This window comes from Rhinopithecus roxellana, chromosome 9, assembly GCF_007565055.1.
Source record: "Rhinopithecus roxellana isolate Shanxi Qingling chromosome 9, ASM756505v1, whole genome shotgun sequence".
Taxonomy (NCBI): Eukaryota; Metazoa; Chordata; class Mammalia; order Primates; family Cercopithecidae; genus Rhinopithecus; species Rhinopithecus roxellana.
Genome location: NC_044557.1, coordinates 94365153 through 94382008, shown reverse-complemented (window position 1 = coordinate 94382008; position 16856 = coordinate 94365153). Strand labels below are relative to the sequence as shown.

Genomic DNA, 16856 nt, shown 5'->3' with positions numbered 1-16856 from the left:
TGGTCTTGAACTCCTGAGCTCAAGCAGTCTGCACGCCTCAGCCTCCCAAAGTGCTGGGATTACAGGCGTGAGCCACCGTGCCCAGACATTCTCTGGTTTTCTAGGGCAGTGATTTTCAGTTATCACTACCGCATGCACTGTCCCACCCCCACACACTCCTGTAAAAGGAGAGACAGTCCTCTGTGTTTTGCAGGGCAGGGGCCCTTTTTTAATGGGTCAAATAAGATACTGATTTTTAGGATGAAACCACATTTTACTCATTACATGGCTCAACTCTGGTGTGGAATGATCCAGTTATCATTTGCAGTGTGTCTGTTGTGAGAGGGATTGCAGTGAATGAATCTTCATCCTATAGTGGGAGTAGAGAGGTTTTTATTGGTACCATTGAAGGAAAGGGGTCCCAGACAGTCTCAGAAATAAAGAGGAGGGCACAGAAAATCCCAATATGGCCCCCAACTGCTTCAGAGAAGAAAGGGTGGACCGGAAGATAGAACATGAGTCGTTTGTCTAGGTTAAGGAGTCTTCAGTTTTTTTTGCTAAATGAACCCTTTTGAGAATCTGATGAAAGCCATGATTATTCTTCCCCCAAAAAATGCAGATTCTTGCCCAAAGTTTTGCATATAATTTGAAGAAACTCAAAGGCATACTAAGATGGAAAAATGAAGTGAATCACCACGGTGGCAGTTCTCTGAGAAAAGGACCCTAACTCAGGTTGTGGAAGAATATCATTTGCCAAATATATGATGCCAATATAAGTATGTCTTTTTTCTACTTTTTTGTCTGTTTTCTCCCTAACCTTTTAACATTATCTTGTTTTTTCTTACCTTCTCTGTTAGCCTATTGAAATCTTTAAAGTATTATATAATATATAGATGGATATTCAGTAAGGCTTTTCTAAAATTGATATCTATGAAGAGAGTTAGTTTAAGAATTGCAGGATCACCAGACGGAAAAATGAAATTGAATAGAATTTGAACTTAAAAGGCTGTTTTATCCAATCATTAAGGGGAAAGTGAAACCAAAATAATTTTGAGGCCAAGGGAAAAGTTCCCCTTTGCCCTCTGAAGGTTCACTGAAAAATCAACTGACAGAAGGCAGATTAATTGAAGAAAAGGCATACAAATTTATGTAATGTATATACACACGGGCGCCTTCAGAGTGAAGACCCAAAGATACAGGGGAAAATGCCCATTTGTATGCTTAAGTTCAACAAAGTATGTACATTGTATAGAAATATTGGCCAAAATATGGATGATCTAATGTTAACAGACTGAGTGGGGAAACTCAGCAAGGCCCATCTAGATTTTTCTGGGATTCTCTGAGCATGCATTCCTTTCTTCTGGGTATGGGGCAGGAACCTGTCTGGCTTGGGGTCTTGTGACCCACAGTCAAACAAGATAGGTCAGGTAATTTCTTTATGATCAGTTTTTACACAGAAAGACCGAGGGAAAGTTAGAGTAATATTTTTCAGTTTTATGACTGGGTTTGGGGAAAAAGGATTCTGGTTTTTGTAACCCACCTTGGGGAAGAGTGATTCTGGTTTCTATAGCTAGCCTTGGGAGAAAATGGGACTGAGAGACAGGAAGGCAGGAGAAGATCAGAGAAAAACTTGATTTTGAGGCCTTCATTTTGGAGTATGTTTTCTGAGGCCCAGCAATAAGTTAACTGTGTCATTCAGCTAGGTAATGGTGTGGTACTAGCACCCAGCTCATCTGAATCCTGGGTGGGTGTGCTCACAGCTACGTACTTCCTATAATCTGCATGGCACATGGAAGGGGTGGGAGATGAGCATGATAGAAACCATGGCTGACAGTATGAAGAAGGATTCAAAATTAATATCAAATAGGAAAAAAATTATTATTTACAGCATTTGTACAAATCTGAAAGCAAAATACTATGAATACTACGAAGTGGTTGGAATATATTTTTGGTCTCTTAGATTACCAAAAGACTTAACAATAACATGCAGAGGCAGCGAAGTACAGTAGAAAAGGCAGAAGTTTAAATTGGTACAGCATTTTTGGAAAGCATTATAGCACTATATTATCAAATACGCAAATGATTCTTAAACTATTGACACAGTAATTTCACTTAGGGGATCTATCGTTTTTCTTCTCTATAATTTGTGTTTTCCTTCTATAGTTAGCATTCTACAAGCAGAGAAGAAGATTCTTAAGATGTTTTTACAGCTTAACATAATTTTTTCGACATTTTTATAATTCAACATTTTATAAAACTTTTTATAGTTTTTTTCAAAACCTTGAAATGACATGTTAAAATGCTGCATTGAACTGGTTTTTCTTTAGCCTGCAGAAAAGAACTTTGAGTTACCGGTCTAGTAGTTTTGACCATAGTGGGTTAGGAAAACAGTGCATTAGCTGTCTGATTGCTGTCATGTAAAAATCTGTGAACGACTTTGAGCAGGCATTGGCGGATTATATTGTTCAGGAATAGGAATGGGGCTTTTTTCTTATCACTTGTATTTTTTTTTTTTTTTTTTTGAAAGGAAGAGGAGGAAATAATTTCTGCCTTATTAAGTGGTGGTTTAAATCATGAAAACGTGAAACGTTGAGATGAGTCATGATGTGGGGTTCAGTTTATTGGGAACTGGCAGGTTTTTTTTTTTCTTTCTTTTTTTTTTGAATGATCTTGTGTTGTAGAGTTGAATTGAATACAGTTATAGGGAATTATGCTCACGAAATGAATGTTGGCAATTCCTCCTATGATTAATATGTCAGACTTGTCAAAATTCTCTCATCATGTGTATTTGCCAGGTTTATTCAGCTCTTGAAATGAGGCAGCTCTCAAGTATATTCTAAAGCAAACGGGAACTAGTATTTTTCTTCTTTCCATATAGAGTATCGTCTTCTCCCTTTTGCATATGTATTTCTTGCTCTTTGACTTTAGGTGTATATAGATAGTGTGATTCTAATTTTTATGGAGGAAGGAAACACTAGTCAGGTTTTGTTTTGTTTTTTAATTTTACTTCTGAATCAAGAGTTTTCTGTATTCTTAAATTAGGCGTTAAGCCATTTGCTTTGTGGTCTTTAAGAGGAATTCTGTCCTCCTAAATGCTACTTTTGTTTTTATTCTTAGTTGGTGAGTTATTCAGCTGTACCTTTTTATTGTTATTACCTGAACTCCAGGGTATTTCTGCCGCAGTAGTTTTCTGGATAATGCTAAGTGTTCTTCACATCCCCGCTATTTAATTGGTGTTCTTGAACAGCTGTCTTGGCAATTAACTACCAAGTTCCCTTGCTGTGGTTACAGTTAACTTTAAATGAATTTCACTCCTGATGAGCCAAGTGAAATGTAAGGTGTCCAAGACTGGCATTGTCAATTCCTGGAATCTCATAAACTTTGCAGAAGGTACTGTGCCACGCTAAAGGAATGGCCCATTTATGACATCTGACTGGGATTGTTTTATTAACTTAATTAAAAATAATTTTATTAGCTTTTTAACCCACTAAATGGAGAAGATTATATCTCCTACGGATATTTAGGTGCAATAGAATTTGCGTAACTGTGCTTTAGAGGTGGTAATGCTTTATGAACATGTTGTTGGAATAAGCAGGTTATCAGTTCTTGCATTATCATCCACCATCTGCTGCAGCTGGCTCTGGAAGGGCATCTACAGCGGTGAGGACACTCTGGGCAAATGTATATAACACCTAAGATTCTGGCTCTAAGTCCCTATGACTTCTCCTGTTTTCTTAGCTGGGCTGGAGTTTGTGAATTTCAGAGGTCCGATTACTTTTCATTTCACAACTCAAATTGGAAGCAGACTTAAGTGACTTGTCATGACCCCTTTTCCCTTAGTTCCATCTTGCTTCTTTGTTTGGTCTTCCAATGGTGGGGGTATCTGCCCCAGGACAGTTCTATCTCTAATACCTATACAGAAGCTCCTTCCCTGGCACAGCATCCTCATTGTTGGTTCCTGAGGATTCCTTGTTGCTCTTGACCCACCTTGATGCATACAGTCAGTGAGGGTGGCCCAAGGGAAGCTTGAACTGCCTTTAGAGCCAGATTTTCAAGATTTCTTCCACAAATCATAATAAGGACTGTTGTATGGGAAGGATCCCGACAAGACTGTGCAGGTGGCTCTCTCTATCTGACCACCTTCAGCTGGAGCAGCTCTATTTTTTTTTTTAACTTTTATTTTAGGTTCATGGGCACATTTACAGGTTAGTTAATAGGTAAACTCGTGTCACAAGGGATTGTTGTAGTATTATGGTATTGTGGTAATATTATTGCACCCAGGTACTTAGCCTAGCACCCAGTAGTTATTTTTTCTGCTCCTCTCCCTTTTCCCACCCGCCACCCTTAAGTAGGCCCCAGTGTCTGTTGTTCCCTTCTTTGTGTCCGTGAGTTCTCATCATTTGGCTCCCACTTATAAATAAGAACGTGGTGTTTGGTTTTCTGTTCCTGTGTTAGTTTGCTAATGATAATAGCCTCCAGCTCCATCTGCTCCCACAAAAGACATGATCTTCTTCTGTATTGTGGCTGCATAGTATTCCATGGTATATATACACCATATTTTCTTTATCCAGTCTGTCATTGATAGGTATTTAGGTTGATTCTATGTCTTTGCTGTTGTGAATAGTGGAGCAGCTTTATTTTTATCTCTTTTATTTGTGACATTCTGCATTTGGTTTCAGTAGGGAAATAATGTTGGCTACTTTTAAAAAGTTTGAGGTTTATAGTATTAGATATTAGAATATGCCCTCTGACAAGAATTTAAGCTGTTTTATAATCAGTAGCTCGGGAACCTAGAGGCAAAAATAAAAGCTATTTAGCTGATAGTGCCTCACCTGTTTTGCTCTCATGCTGTCCAAGATTGGAGATTTTATAATCTCTTCTTGCAGTCATTTCAGTCATAGGTACTGTCAGTATGTTCCTAGATTCACAAATGTTCTTTCAGTTTTTCTTGTTGTCCTATTGGATTTCTCTTAGCAAATAGTTTTGGGCTTACATTTGTAAGGCAGTGCTGGCTGGAGAATACAGAAATGAATGAAGCAGTCCCTAGCTTCAAAAAGTTTACCTTATTTATAGAAGGGTATAAATTGCTATAACACAGAGAATGGCAAGTGCGATTAGAGTGGTGCCAGTGGGGGCCCAAGGGAGAAACTGCACCTCTGATTGGAAGAAGAGAGCAAGGGGAAGATGAGTGGAGGACAGCTTTCTAAACCTGAGTGCCTTAAAGTATGCTACAGATACAGTGGTCAAAGGAGAAATGCTGATTTGGGGAAAATGTTTGAGATGAGTTATGCAGGTGGAAATAACCATTAAGCAGTGTAAGTGAGACAGTAGTGCTAGGGAAGGTGAAGAATTTAAGGCTGTGTATGTGTGCACACATGCGTGTGGTAATTTTGTCTTTTATTCACATTTATTGAATGCTGTGTGTCATTTATTATGCTAGACACTGAGGATACAGTGGTATCCTCATACAGGACATATGGACACCAACAGGGACGTCATCCCTGCCCTCATGGAGCTTGGTCTGATGGGGAAGAAAGGTGCGCAGCACGTAGTTACACTGATGAGACAGAGAGCTTTAGAGGGCCTGTGATTTCTTTCCTTTACTGCTGTGTTGGTAGTTTTGGTATAGTGTCTGGACCATGGCACACATTCAATGTATGTTTATAGAGTGAATCAAAGAAATGTAATAGATGTTACTAAAAAAAGAAACACAAGTTGCTATGTAAACATGTAAGTGAGGCTGGAGGGAGAGCAGTTAGAGGTTATTAAAATACAGTAGTCTAATTGGTGGGGTTTGGACTTGGATAGTGGTTGTAGGAAGGACTGCAGTGAACAAATGTGAACACTTTTGAGGAAATACAGTTGATAGGATTAATTGGATCAAAGGATTGAGGGAGAAAGGGGAGTAAGGATTTACTCAGGTTTCTGGCTTTATCATATGGGTGAATGGTTCTGGTTTGCTACAGGGACTTTTTGGAGGAGGAGCAGTTCGGGGAAATCGAGATGGAAGATGAGTCCATTTTAGGATATGATGAGTATAGTGCCTTAAAGACATTCAGGTTATGTTTGTAGGAATAATAGTGCATAAAATTACAAAAGGATAGGTTGTATAGAGGCTAAAGAAGCTGAAGGCAAACTCTTGAGGAACATGCTTATTTCAAGATGGAGTGAGGCACAAGAACCGAAGAGGGAGCAGGTGGGTCATTTTTTAAACAAATACCATTGCAACAAATGTTTGCAGGATGAGAGTTATGCAAGACTCAAATGACTCACACTTATTTTTAGTAGCATTTGAATATTCCAATGTAGCAAGAAACAGAAACACTGGACAGTGTCTTACAGTTTGATCTGCTACGATGACAATAAAGGTAATTTATGAAACAATTTTTTTTAAGCTTTAGGACTTAAATACAATTGTTGTGTCTCATCCATGGCAGTTCTGTCCTATACGTCTGGCCTTAACTATCTTTTCACAGCTTCCTAGCTGGGGGAGGTGATTGTCAAATTATAATTGGGTGAGAGGATGTAAACTGTAAATTGTGCAGTTTGCAAGTAGAAATTAGGGTGGCTCCATATATGTGAGCTAAAATAAATAATATAGAACTAAACTGTTAGTAATTTATCAACCCCTTGCCATCTTGAGAATCATAATAATGTGTATTTGTGAAACAACTGAATGATTTGCAGGCAGCAGATGTAATGCTTATGCAGAGTTGCTGGGAAACTGCTTTATTCACACAAGGAACTAAAGGACGTTAGAGACTTGAGCTGTTACCTGAGAGTATCAGTCAGCTCTTGGAGTTTTCAGTAAGATTTCTTTCCGCTTATACAGTGAATACTGTTCTCCTTTCCTCCGCATCCATTGATTTCTGGGTATCTACTTGGTCTGACACAGTAAACAGGCTCTATTCTCTCTTTTCAGCAACATAGAAATATTGTTCAGCGTGTCCTGATAAGAGTACAGCAACCTGCTGATTAGGGGATGAACAATTTTAAAAGTATTTTGTACAGTGGTTCAGAGAAGATTAGAGAGGACTGAGTATGATAGTGTGGTTTGGATGCTTTGCTTTTGCCAAAATTGGCAGTTGTTTCAACCATTCTTAATTTTTTCATCTAAAATTGCACAGTAATTCTACCCTGCTAAACACTTTTAAGTATTTGCATAGAGATGAGATAATTTTCTATTGATTCTTTTAATTTGTAAGAGTAAATTAAGTTTATTTTTATAGTTTCAGTAATAAAATGAATTCTACAAATATATACAGATTTCCAGGTTCTTTGTGTGTAATGCTACAGAAAAACTGGTTGGTTTGTCTTTTTCCCAGTGCATCAGTAGTAGTAACCCTTAGTTTGAACTTGAGGTAATTTTGTCAGTTGGTAATACATTGAATTCTTAGGGTAGCATCAGATTTTGGTTTATGAGCCATTTAAGAATATTGGTTAGAAAAGATTTTATTTTCTTCTTAGAGGCATATGATTAACATAAAAATACCTTGTTCGCGTTGTGACCACACTGTGTGTTTGTGATAAATTAAAAGAATAGGGGCCTGGTGCAGTGGCTCACTCCTGTAATCCCAGCACTTTGGGAGGCAAAGGTGGGCAGATCACAAGGTCAAGAAGTTGAGACAAGCCTGACCAACATGGTGAAACCCGTCTCTACTAAAAATGCAAAAATTAACTGGGTGTGGTGGCGCGTGCCTGTAATTCCAGCTACTCAGGAGGCTGAAGCAGGAAGGTGGAGGTTGCAGTGAGCCGAGATCACACCACTGCACTCCAGCCTGGGTGACAGAGTGAGACTGTCTCAAAAAAAAAAAAAAAAAAAAAAAGAATAGGTTAAAATTTAAAGAAGTCTCAGGCTTTTGACTTTGTGTTATTGTAATTTAATGTATAGAGTGAGTATAAAATGTTTAGGGTTTCTTGGTTTTAGTTGGAAGATTGGAGAGAATATATCAGGCATTGAACTTTGAATGTTTACATTAGTAGAATAATTTTTTAATTGAACATTTTACTTAACTAGTCCTGCTCAGCAAATCCTGTGTTATGTGTTGCTATCTTCAAATGTTGGATAGAGAAATCACTTAAAATATATTTTATTTAGATACGTAATTAGACTGCTACTTATCTTTTCAGTTACTGTTTAATCGGAAAATGTAATCATCTCAGTTCAAATGAAAATCTCTAACATATGGCATAGATGCTGTGGGTGTTATGGAATCTATAAGAAGAATCAGTGCTGTTGGTATATTAAATGTATTTCCTCTAAAAATAATTTTAGAAGTTACAAACACTCCCACAGATTTAACACTTTTGTTGCTCTGTGACTAATGAGGAAATAATTTTTTTAAAAAAATTTATGTAGTTAGGGTTTTAAAGCTGTTTTAAATTTTGCCTGAGATAACTCATATCCTATTTGTGAATTATTTAGAGGACTTTTAATTAAAGTAACTCAAACCAACTTGGTTAGCTAAGAAAGATCCTAGTCTGTGCCTGTGATAGATTCTTTATGCTCATAATGGTAGCAAACTAATATTTTTTGATTTAGGGGTTTTTCTAAACGATGGTGCTTTACTTTGTTTAAGCAGACACTGTCCTTTGTCAGTGATTCTTTTTTCTAAAAGCTTAGCTAAAAATCTGCGGAAAGCCCTAAATCTTTTTTCCCTCCGTATTCAGCTTTTCATTTTGGACAATAGGCTAGTAGAATTTTAAACTGTGACCTTAGTATTACTAATGCATATTAAGGTCACAGCAAGTATACAGAAGGAAATGAATGATTTTTTTAAAAAGCTTTTTTGAGATATAATTTGCATACCATAAAATTTACCTGTTTAGCCGGGCGCGGTGGCTCACGCCTGTAATCCCAGCACTTTGGGAGGTCAAGGCGGGCAGATCACAAGGTCAGGAAATAGAGACCATCCTGGCTAACACAGTGAAATCCCGTCTCTACTAAAAATACAAAAAATTAGCCGGGCGTGGTGGCGGGCGCCTATAGTCCCAGCTACTTGGGAGGCTGAGGCAGGAGAATGGCCTGAACCCGGGAGGCGGAACTTGCAGTGAGCGGAGATTGCCCTCCAGCCTGGGCGACAGAGCAAGACTCCGTCTCAAAAAAAAAAAAAAAATTTACCTGTTTTAAGGATATGGAGATACTTGATTTTTACGTTAAAATCCCTGGGAAATCACCTGGACGGTTACTTTTAACAAATGTGAAGTTTCAGATGCTCCACCTTTTCTTCTTCCTAGATTTTGGTTCATTAGGACTCACACTTTTGTAAGTATTAGGAGACTTGTGAAAACAAAAGTCTCTGAAATCCCCGTTCTTTTTAACCTTTTAATTGTGAGGAAGATACATCTATTTCTGGATTTTATATATATATTATATTTAAGTTTAAAAACCTGAAAGCTTCCGGTATCAGATGACTGTAGTGAGAAGCATTTTAATATGTGCAGGAAAGTGTAAATGGACTTTTCTGCATGCTGAAGTTACAGTACAGCAGAGGATTCTCACCGTAGTTTTACAAAATAAAAATAGGCTTTAGCTTCAAAACTGGATTTTGCTTGGGGATGGATTTACTGCTAGAATTTTGTAAAAGATTATGTACAAGTATTTCCATTCTTTTCCTTGTCAGTTGTGTGATACTTGTGCCGGAGTGCTTTGTTATTGTAAGCTGAAACTTCAGTGCACAGTGCACTGTGGGTGGAAAAGCTTTAAGACATTCTAGACCCTAAACAGCCATGGCCATTTGGCTGTTGAGTTTGTAAACTAAAAACGTTCTCTCCCCCATTTCCTAAGATGTGCCTGTAGCAAGGACAGCAGAGTCCTCCCTGTAGCTCTTGCTCGTGGTCTTGGTATGCGGAGAGTTTACCTGGAACTTCTTCTGTGGACCCTCTAACAGCATAAAAGCTTCTTTTTTCTTTCTCACATGTTCTTGTATTCTTAGGGACATTTTTTAGCTCAGAGTAACCTATGATAGGAAAAGAAGATAACTTCTATAAGTGGGAAGTTTTGTAATATGACAGATTCTCAAGCAGGATGTCACTTCCTCATTCTCTACCATCTGATTTAAGTTTTGTACCTCTGGAGAGCAGTGGCAGTAATTGTATAATTTTTTGGCAGCTGCACAATGTTTTGACTACTTGATTTAGTCTCCAAAGTAGACAGTTCAGACTTTTTTTGAAAAGAACTTTCTCAGAAAGGCAGTATAGTGTATAAAGTGTTGAGAGTACAGGCTTTTAGAGGCCCTTAAAGAGGTCTGTGCTCTATGCTTCTCGTTGTATGGTCTTGGGGATATTATTGTCTTTCTGATTCTCTATTTGTAAAGTGTAAATATCAATACCTACCTCATAGGGTCATTCTGAGGATTAAATAAGACCAAACCTAGAATTTAGTGGATGCTCAAATATTTGCTAAATACATTTTTAAAGAATCAGACTGGTAGATGAGGGATAGATAGGAGCAGGGAATTCCTGGAGTAGATTGGATTTTGTTGCCATTTGGTTAAGTCTTCTGGTTTCCCACTGTATTTGCACAATATCCATGAAGCCAGATTTTGTGCCTTTGAAAAACACTTGTATTAGAATTTCGTGTATAAATTTGCTGAGCTGTTGTAACGAAGTGCAACTAACTGGATGATTTATACAACAGATATTTATTGTCTCACTGTTCTGGAGGGTAGACCTCTGAAATCAAGGTGTTGGCAGGGTGGGTTCTTTGTGAGGGCTGTGAAGGAAGGATCTGTTGCAGGCATCTCCCTGACTTTTAGATAGCCATCTACCTGGAGTTCTGACTCTAGGAGTGTCTGTCTCTAAATTTCTCCTTTTTATAAGAATACTTGTCATACTGGATTAGGACCTACCCCAGTGGCCTTATCCTAACTTGATTGCTACTACAAAGACCCCCCTCTCTCTAGATATGGTCATTTTCTGAGGCACTGGAAATTATGACTTTAACATATGAATTTTGAAGGGACACAATGTAATCCATAACAGATATATATCAGACATGAAAATGAAACAGACTTTTACTTCCAACATTTTCATTTTTTAAATTGTGCTTATTTATTAAACTTTGATGTAAATTAATGGTATAATCTTTTTTCTTTTCCTGAGACCAGACATTCATTTACCTAAACTTAAGCGTATGTAGCACTTGAAAAAAATTGGTAGAATTGAACAAAAATTCCTTATTTCCTTGTCTTGGTTACTTTGTATGTTACTATTGAGATGAGAGAGGAATGTTTGAGTTTGAGTGACTGAAATACCAAGGAAGGAGTTGAATTCTCTGGAGGCTGACTTAAAGTCATTTTGGCATTTAAACTGGTTTCAGGAATGGTACATATATACTAAATATAGAATTTACTGGTGTACGTGTTGTGTGAAATCTTACGTGTATTAGTTTTCTAGGGCTACCATAACAAGGTAGCACAAACTGGGTGGCTTAGGACAACAGAATATTTTTCTCTCACAGTTCTGGAGTCCAGAAATCCAAAATCAAGATTTGGGCGGGATCACGCTTCTGAAGGCTCTGGGGAAGAGTACTTTTTGCCTTTTCCAGCTTCTGGTATTTACTGTAGTCCTTGGAATTCATTGGCTTGTGCAAAATAATTCCAATCTCTTCCGCTGTCTTCACACGGCCTTCTGGTGTGTATCCATATCTTTCTTTTTCTTATATAAGGATACCAGTCATTGGATTTAGGGCTTACCCTAATCTAGTATGACCTCATCTTGATTATATCTGCAAAGACCCCATTTCCAAATAAAGTCACAATGGTAGGTATAGGTTGAATATTCCTAACCTGAAAATCTAAAATGCCCCCAAATTTGAAACTTTTCAGCTCCTTTTTGAGCTCTCAAAAGAAATGCACTTTGGAGCAATTTGAATGTCAGATTTTTTTATTAGGGTTGCTCAACTAGTATGTATTTTGCAAGTACCCTTAAATAAAAAAAAATAAAAATTCTGAAACACTTCCGGTCTTAAGCATTTTTAATAAGGTAAATTCAGCCTTTACTGGGGTTAGGGCTTTAACATATTTTTGGGGGAACATAAATCAACCCACAACACTTGTCCATTGCTTCTTAAAATCACATTTACTCTTAATTTCTCTCTTAAATTCTCCAGTTGTTCTGACTAGTAAATGGACAGCCTTGTTCCCACACATTAATGTACTTGAGTGTGACAACTGAGAACTCTCCCACTTTCCTGTATGTTAACTTATTGGCTTGGTTTTCCAGGTACATAATCATGCTTCATGTTTTCACTCTTTGTCCTTCTGTTCCAACAGTTTGTTGGAAATTCTTAGGTGGTTTTTTGTTTCTTGTTTTCTTTACCAACTCAGTATCATAAGTTGTATTTAAAATTGTTGAACTTCCTATTTTATGACTTATAATAGATTTTTATCTCCAGGAACTTTTTTGTAATTGGAATGCATATTGACTTACTACTGAATACTTATTACTAATACCACTTTCTGTTGAGACAACAATATTCTCCATAGAATGAATGGTATGAGCAAATGCATTGGAATGAAAACGTTTGAGACCTGATTTGAAAGCTGTATTCACAGCTTTTGCTGTGAAAAATGTTATGCTTTATTGGGAAGTAAGGCTGAAAAGGTAGAGATTTTGCTTAGGTTCACCTCCAAGACCAGCCTGTCAATGAAGCATAAATAAATTGGGGAGATCGTTATTTTGACAAAGTATTACGTGACTTTACTGTTTAAAATATGTTGGCGTGTGTGTATAAAGCGAAAATAAGCTATTGATCATGTATACTTTTTAAAATAAGTGATTTGAGTTTTCGTGGGTATGCACTGAAGGAATTATCTTTTAAATTGTCTAATTGTGGATATTAATTATCTTTTCAATTCTCAATATTTGTGTGACATATAATAAAATGTTTTGTACTCATTTTTTCTAATGTGTTCATTTTGCTCTTTATGAACTTCATGGCCTTTTAAAAGGCATCTGGGAAAATGTCAGGGCTGTTTCTTTTTTTTTTTGACAAATTGGAAATGCCACATTCAGATGCTTCTTAGGAAGAATAAAACGTTGTTATTCTGAGTCTAGGTTTGAACTTTAAACATTCATCTTATTTTAGTATAAAGTGTTTTCTTTACCAAGAGCTTCAGGAGGCTTTCTTGTCACCTGAATGGCAAGTTAATTCAGAAGGAACATATCAAAATATTAAAATGAGAAAAGTTGGGAACCAGCATTAGCTGAGTCACAATCTCCTGCTTAACCTCATTTGCCAGTGCGCACTGAGAAGAACTGCTTCTTGCCAAAACATCTGTCTCTTCAGCTTTCAGGAGGAAGCAGTGTCCTTTGGCTTACAAAGAAGTGGTAACAGAACTAAGTGAAGATGAATGAAGCAATTTGAAATTGGCATTGGTAGATTTAGTTTCCTCTTTTTTTAAGCAATTAAAATTAAGCCTGCAGCACTGTGATTGGCATTTTTGACATTTAGCTTGTGCTGAACTAAGTATCAGGGACTTAATGTAATTGCTGTATCTTGCTAAGACCTGCTGTACAGATAGTTCTTAGGTCATAAAATGAATGCTTATTAGATTGTTTCTCATGAGCACTAAGGACCAGTGTAGAGATCATTTATTACCAAAGTATGATTATTAGCATTTTATGCCAAAGGAGTTATTTCTGCATACCCCCTTCAGTATTTTTATATACTCAGAAATAACATTAACAAATATCTAATTAAACAGATGAAGGCAATTTCAATAGAAATCTGAAAAGCTGGTTATATTTTATAAAGTTTACTCTTTATGCTATATTAAGTATAGTAAATCCTTTTAGGTAAAGTTGTCTTAAAAGAGATTTTTAATAGAAAGATCTCCTTACTGTACTTTGTCATTGACTCTGCATTTTTCTTCATAGTTATTGATATAATTATCTTTAATTTTTTCACCAAGTAATTTTTTTATCCTTTGACACGTGAAAAGACTAATCACATAATTACAGTGTTTTCATCATGCTACTGCCCTACTCTAACATTTTGAGTTGTTTACAGTGCCTACAAAGTCCAAGCTTAACATCCATATATGTACAAGGTTGTCTAAAGTTTTGAGGAGAGAGAAGTATATGTTATCATATATGCTTGTACAGCTACTGCTAATTTGTCTTTCCGTTTCTTCTTCTCTAGGCCCCAGAGCTAAATCTGCAGTTCAGCTGGGCTAGTCATTTTATTACTGCAGAACATCCTGTTTCCCTCAGCCTTTCTAGAATACTCTGTTCCCTCTGTTCGTTTTCTTCCTTTCTTCAAATGCTAACTCAAAGCTCAGGTTTCTTGAAAGGAGAAACTTGTCCTACTCAGTCCAACTCAGAAAAGTCTTTTCATCTTCTGGTCTCTTAAGAAATAATCTGTTCTACTCATTTCGTGTTCATGCTTGGCTGAGCTCATCTTTTACATCCTCTAAGAAGCTTTTCTAGACTTTGATTTTTCTCATTTATCTTATATCTTATTTATATTGTTTATAGGTGGGTCCTTCTACTCTTTCAAGCATGTAAGTTCTTGTGAAATATTTTGCATTACGGTTTTTTTCTTTATCTTCCACAGTACCTTATATACTACTTTCAACAAAAATTAGTTAATGTTTGTTTGCATTTGAGTTGGAATGTCGTGTGCTTGAGAGAATGAACCTTAGAGAGATTCCTTAGTGTAACCTCTGGTTTGAGTCTCAGGAATATATTTACATCCAGGTTCTGTCCTTTGAGGATATCACAGACTAGTCCCTTTTTCACATGATGTCCTTTAAATATCTGAGTAATACCTGATACTTTAACATTTACTGTGTGATATGTCCTGTGCTAAGCATTTTGTAACTAAAATAATGAAGATTTTTGTTATGCATTATAAATTGTACTTAGTAGCCTTCAAATACACCACAATCTGTGCAGTTAGTCAAATTCAACAGGAGTTCATTTTTGCAGAATCTATGAAGTGGGGCAAACCGTCCTTCAGTTATCAGTAAATTTAGCTCTTGCAGGCAGGTAATGCATTACACTCCATTTCCAATCAATAATATGTGATGAAGCATCCAGAGAACTATATAAAAATGATTATGAAGAAATATCTTGATTTGATTTGAGGACATTAAATATGAAAACACAAAAGTATAAAAATGATACAAATATACTGGCTTCTGCAAAAATCTGAATGAGGAAGTTCTTAATAAGTAATATGTTTCCTGTGGCACAGGGAAGTAATTTTTTTTTTTAATAAGGTCTTCTCTCCCTGAAGACTGATTTGTTTTTCTAAGACCACCAGAGCGGGCACAAAAGAACCAGCGAGTAGGCAAGTGTAGGAGCAAAACTGCAAGTTTATTTTGGTCACCTAGCTTCAGGGAAAGAAGGTGGGTAGGGAGAGGTCTGTTGGCCTCCGGCAAATGAGGCCAACAGAGTCGCCCGTGGAGCTCTCGGACGGAGTTCCGACAGTCCCGACCGCAGTGGGGAAGCTGGGAAGTCCCTGCGTGGCGTTCCTCCGGAGCGGCTTTTCTAGGAGTGGGAGGGCAATAGGCGGGGCACGGGCGTGTCGGGGGGCATTCCGCAGGTGCGACCAGGTAAATCTTGGTATCTTCGGATTGACATCACCTGGCGCATGCCTAGTTGGTCTGCACCGTCCCAGGTCGCCGGCTGCATTTTCGCATGCGGGGGAAAAGTTGGGGGAGGATGAAGAACCCGGAAGTGCACCATCTTGCCTCCGTTCATCCAAACAAAGACCTGATTATAATTTTTAAAAGATAAGTCTTTATGCTATATTAAGTATAGTGAGTGCTTTTAGGTGAAGTTGCCTTAAATTGGGTTTTAGTAGAAAGATTGCCTTCCTGTACTTTGTCTTTGATCCTGTGTTTTCCTTCACAGTTGTTAAAATAATTATCCTCGTCCCAAATGTAGCTAAGGCCTAAAGCAGAACAGTAGCGTATACAGTAATGAATATGCCAGGCCAATGTTGGTATTCATTGTGGCTAGATTTTTTTATTTTAATTTAATTTTATTATATATATTTTTTGAGTTTTAAAATAAATGCAACAAGGTCAGTAATCACACTGTCAAGGCTAAAACCAGATCAGTCAATGAATAAAATAGTTAAAATCTATTATAGGGTTATAGTTGATTATTAGCTTTCTTGTGTTGTAAGACTAGAAAAAAATGTATACTATTAGCTTCATGTTATAAAAATTATAAACAATATACTTCAAATATTAATGTGAATTGCTATCTCAAAGGCTAATTCATTGATCAAGAAATGTGGTATATTAGTCACAGAGTTTCAGAATGTATTATGGTGACTTTAAAAAACCATTTGTATTGTCTATGATTTCAAATTTCTTTGTAAATGTCTATGATGTACTATATAGTTAAAATTAACAGACTGAAGTATTATTTTCTTGGGTGTAAAAGTGGCACATTTTAAACACAGGAACCACATCAAAAATGATGAAATTGAAGAAATAAAAAAATTTGTATCTTATTATTTTGTGTAGTCAAAGCTGTATCGTGGCGCAGTGATACAAAATGACCTAGATTATTGTGGCACAGTGATGCAAAATGACCTAGAATGCCATATGTGTGGTACCAGATACTAAAAATTACATTTTAAGATGTATGTCTACTGACTGCCAAAATTTATTTATAGCTCAAGAAACACACCTGTAAGTTGTTTTTTTAAAAAAAATTTTGGAGGGTTTTTTTTGAGACAGGATCTTGCTCTGTTGCTCAGGTTGGACTGCAGTGGCCTGATCGTAGCTCACTGCATCCTCAATCTCCTGGGCTCAGGTGCGTCCTTCCTTATCCTCCCGAGTAACTGAGCCTTATGAGTGTGTGCCACCATGTCCAGCTAGTTTTTATGATAATCAGTTTAAACTTTCTATGTA

At 37.0% G+C, this 16856-nt stretch overlaps 1 protein-coding gene across 10 annotated transcripts in view; it reads left to right on the top strand.

The window, feature by feature from the left end:
- Positions 1 to 16856, top strand: part of EFR3A (EFR3 homolog A) — a 103977-nt gene that overhangs the window by 7116 nt on the left and 80005 nt on the right. The window contains exon 1 of one of the 10 annotated variants that reach the window (XM_030938289.1): positions 614 to 711. The exons of 5 other annotated variants lie outside the window; for them this stretch is intronic. The gene's annotated coding sequence lies outside the window, so the exon portion shown is untranslated. Of the gene's footprint in view, positions 1 to 613; positions 712 to 736; positions 756 to 6281; positions 6348 to 16856 lie in introns of those variants that run through there. 4 more of the 10 variants (XM_030938286.1, XM_030938292.1, XM_030938291.1 and 1 more) reach the window with 4 other exon arrangements.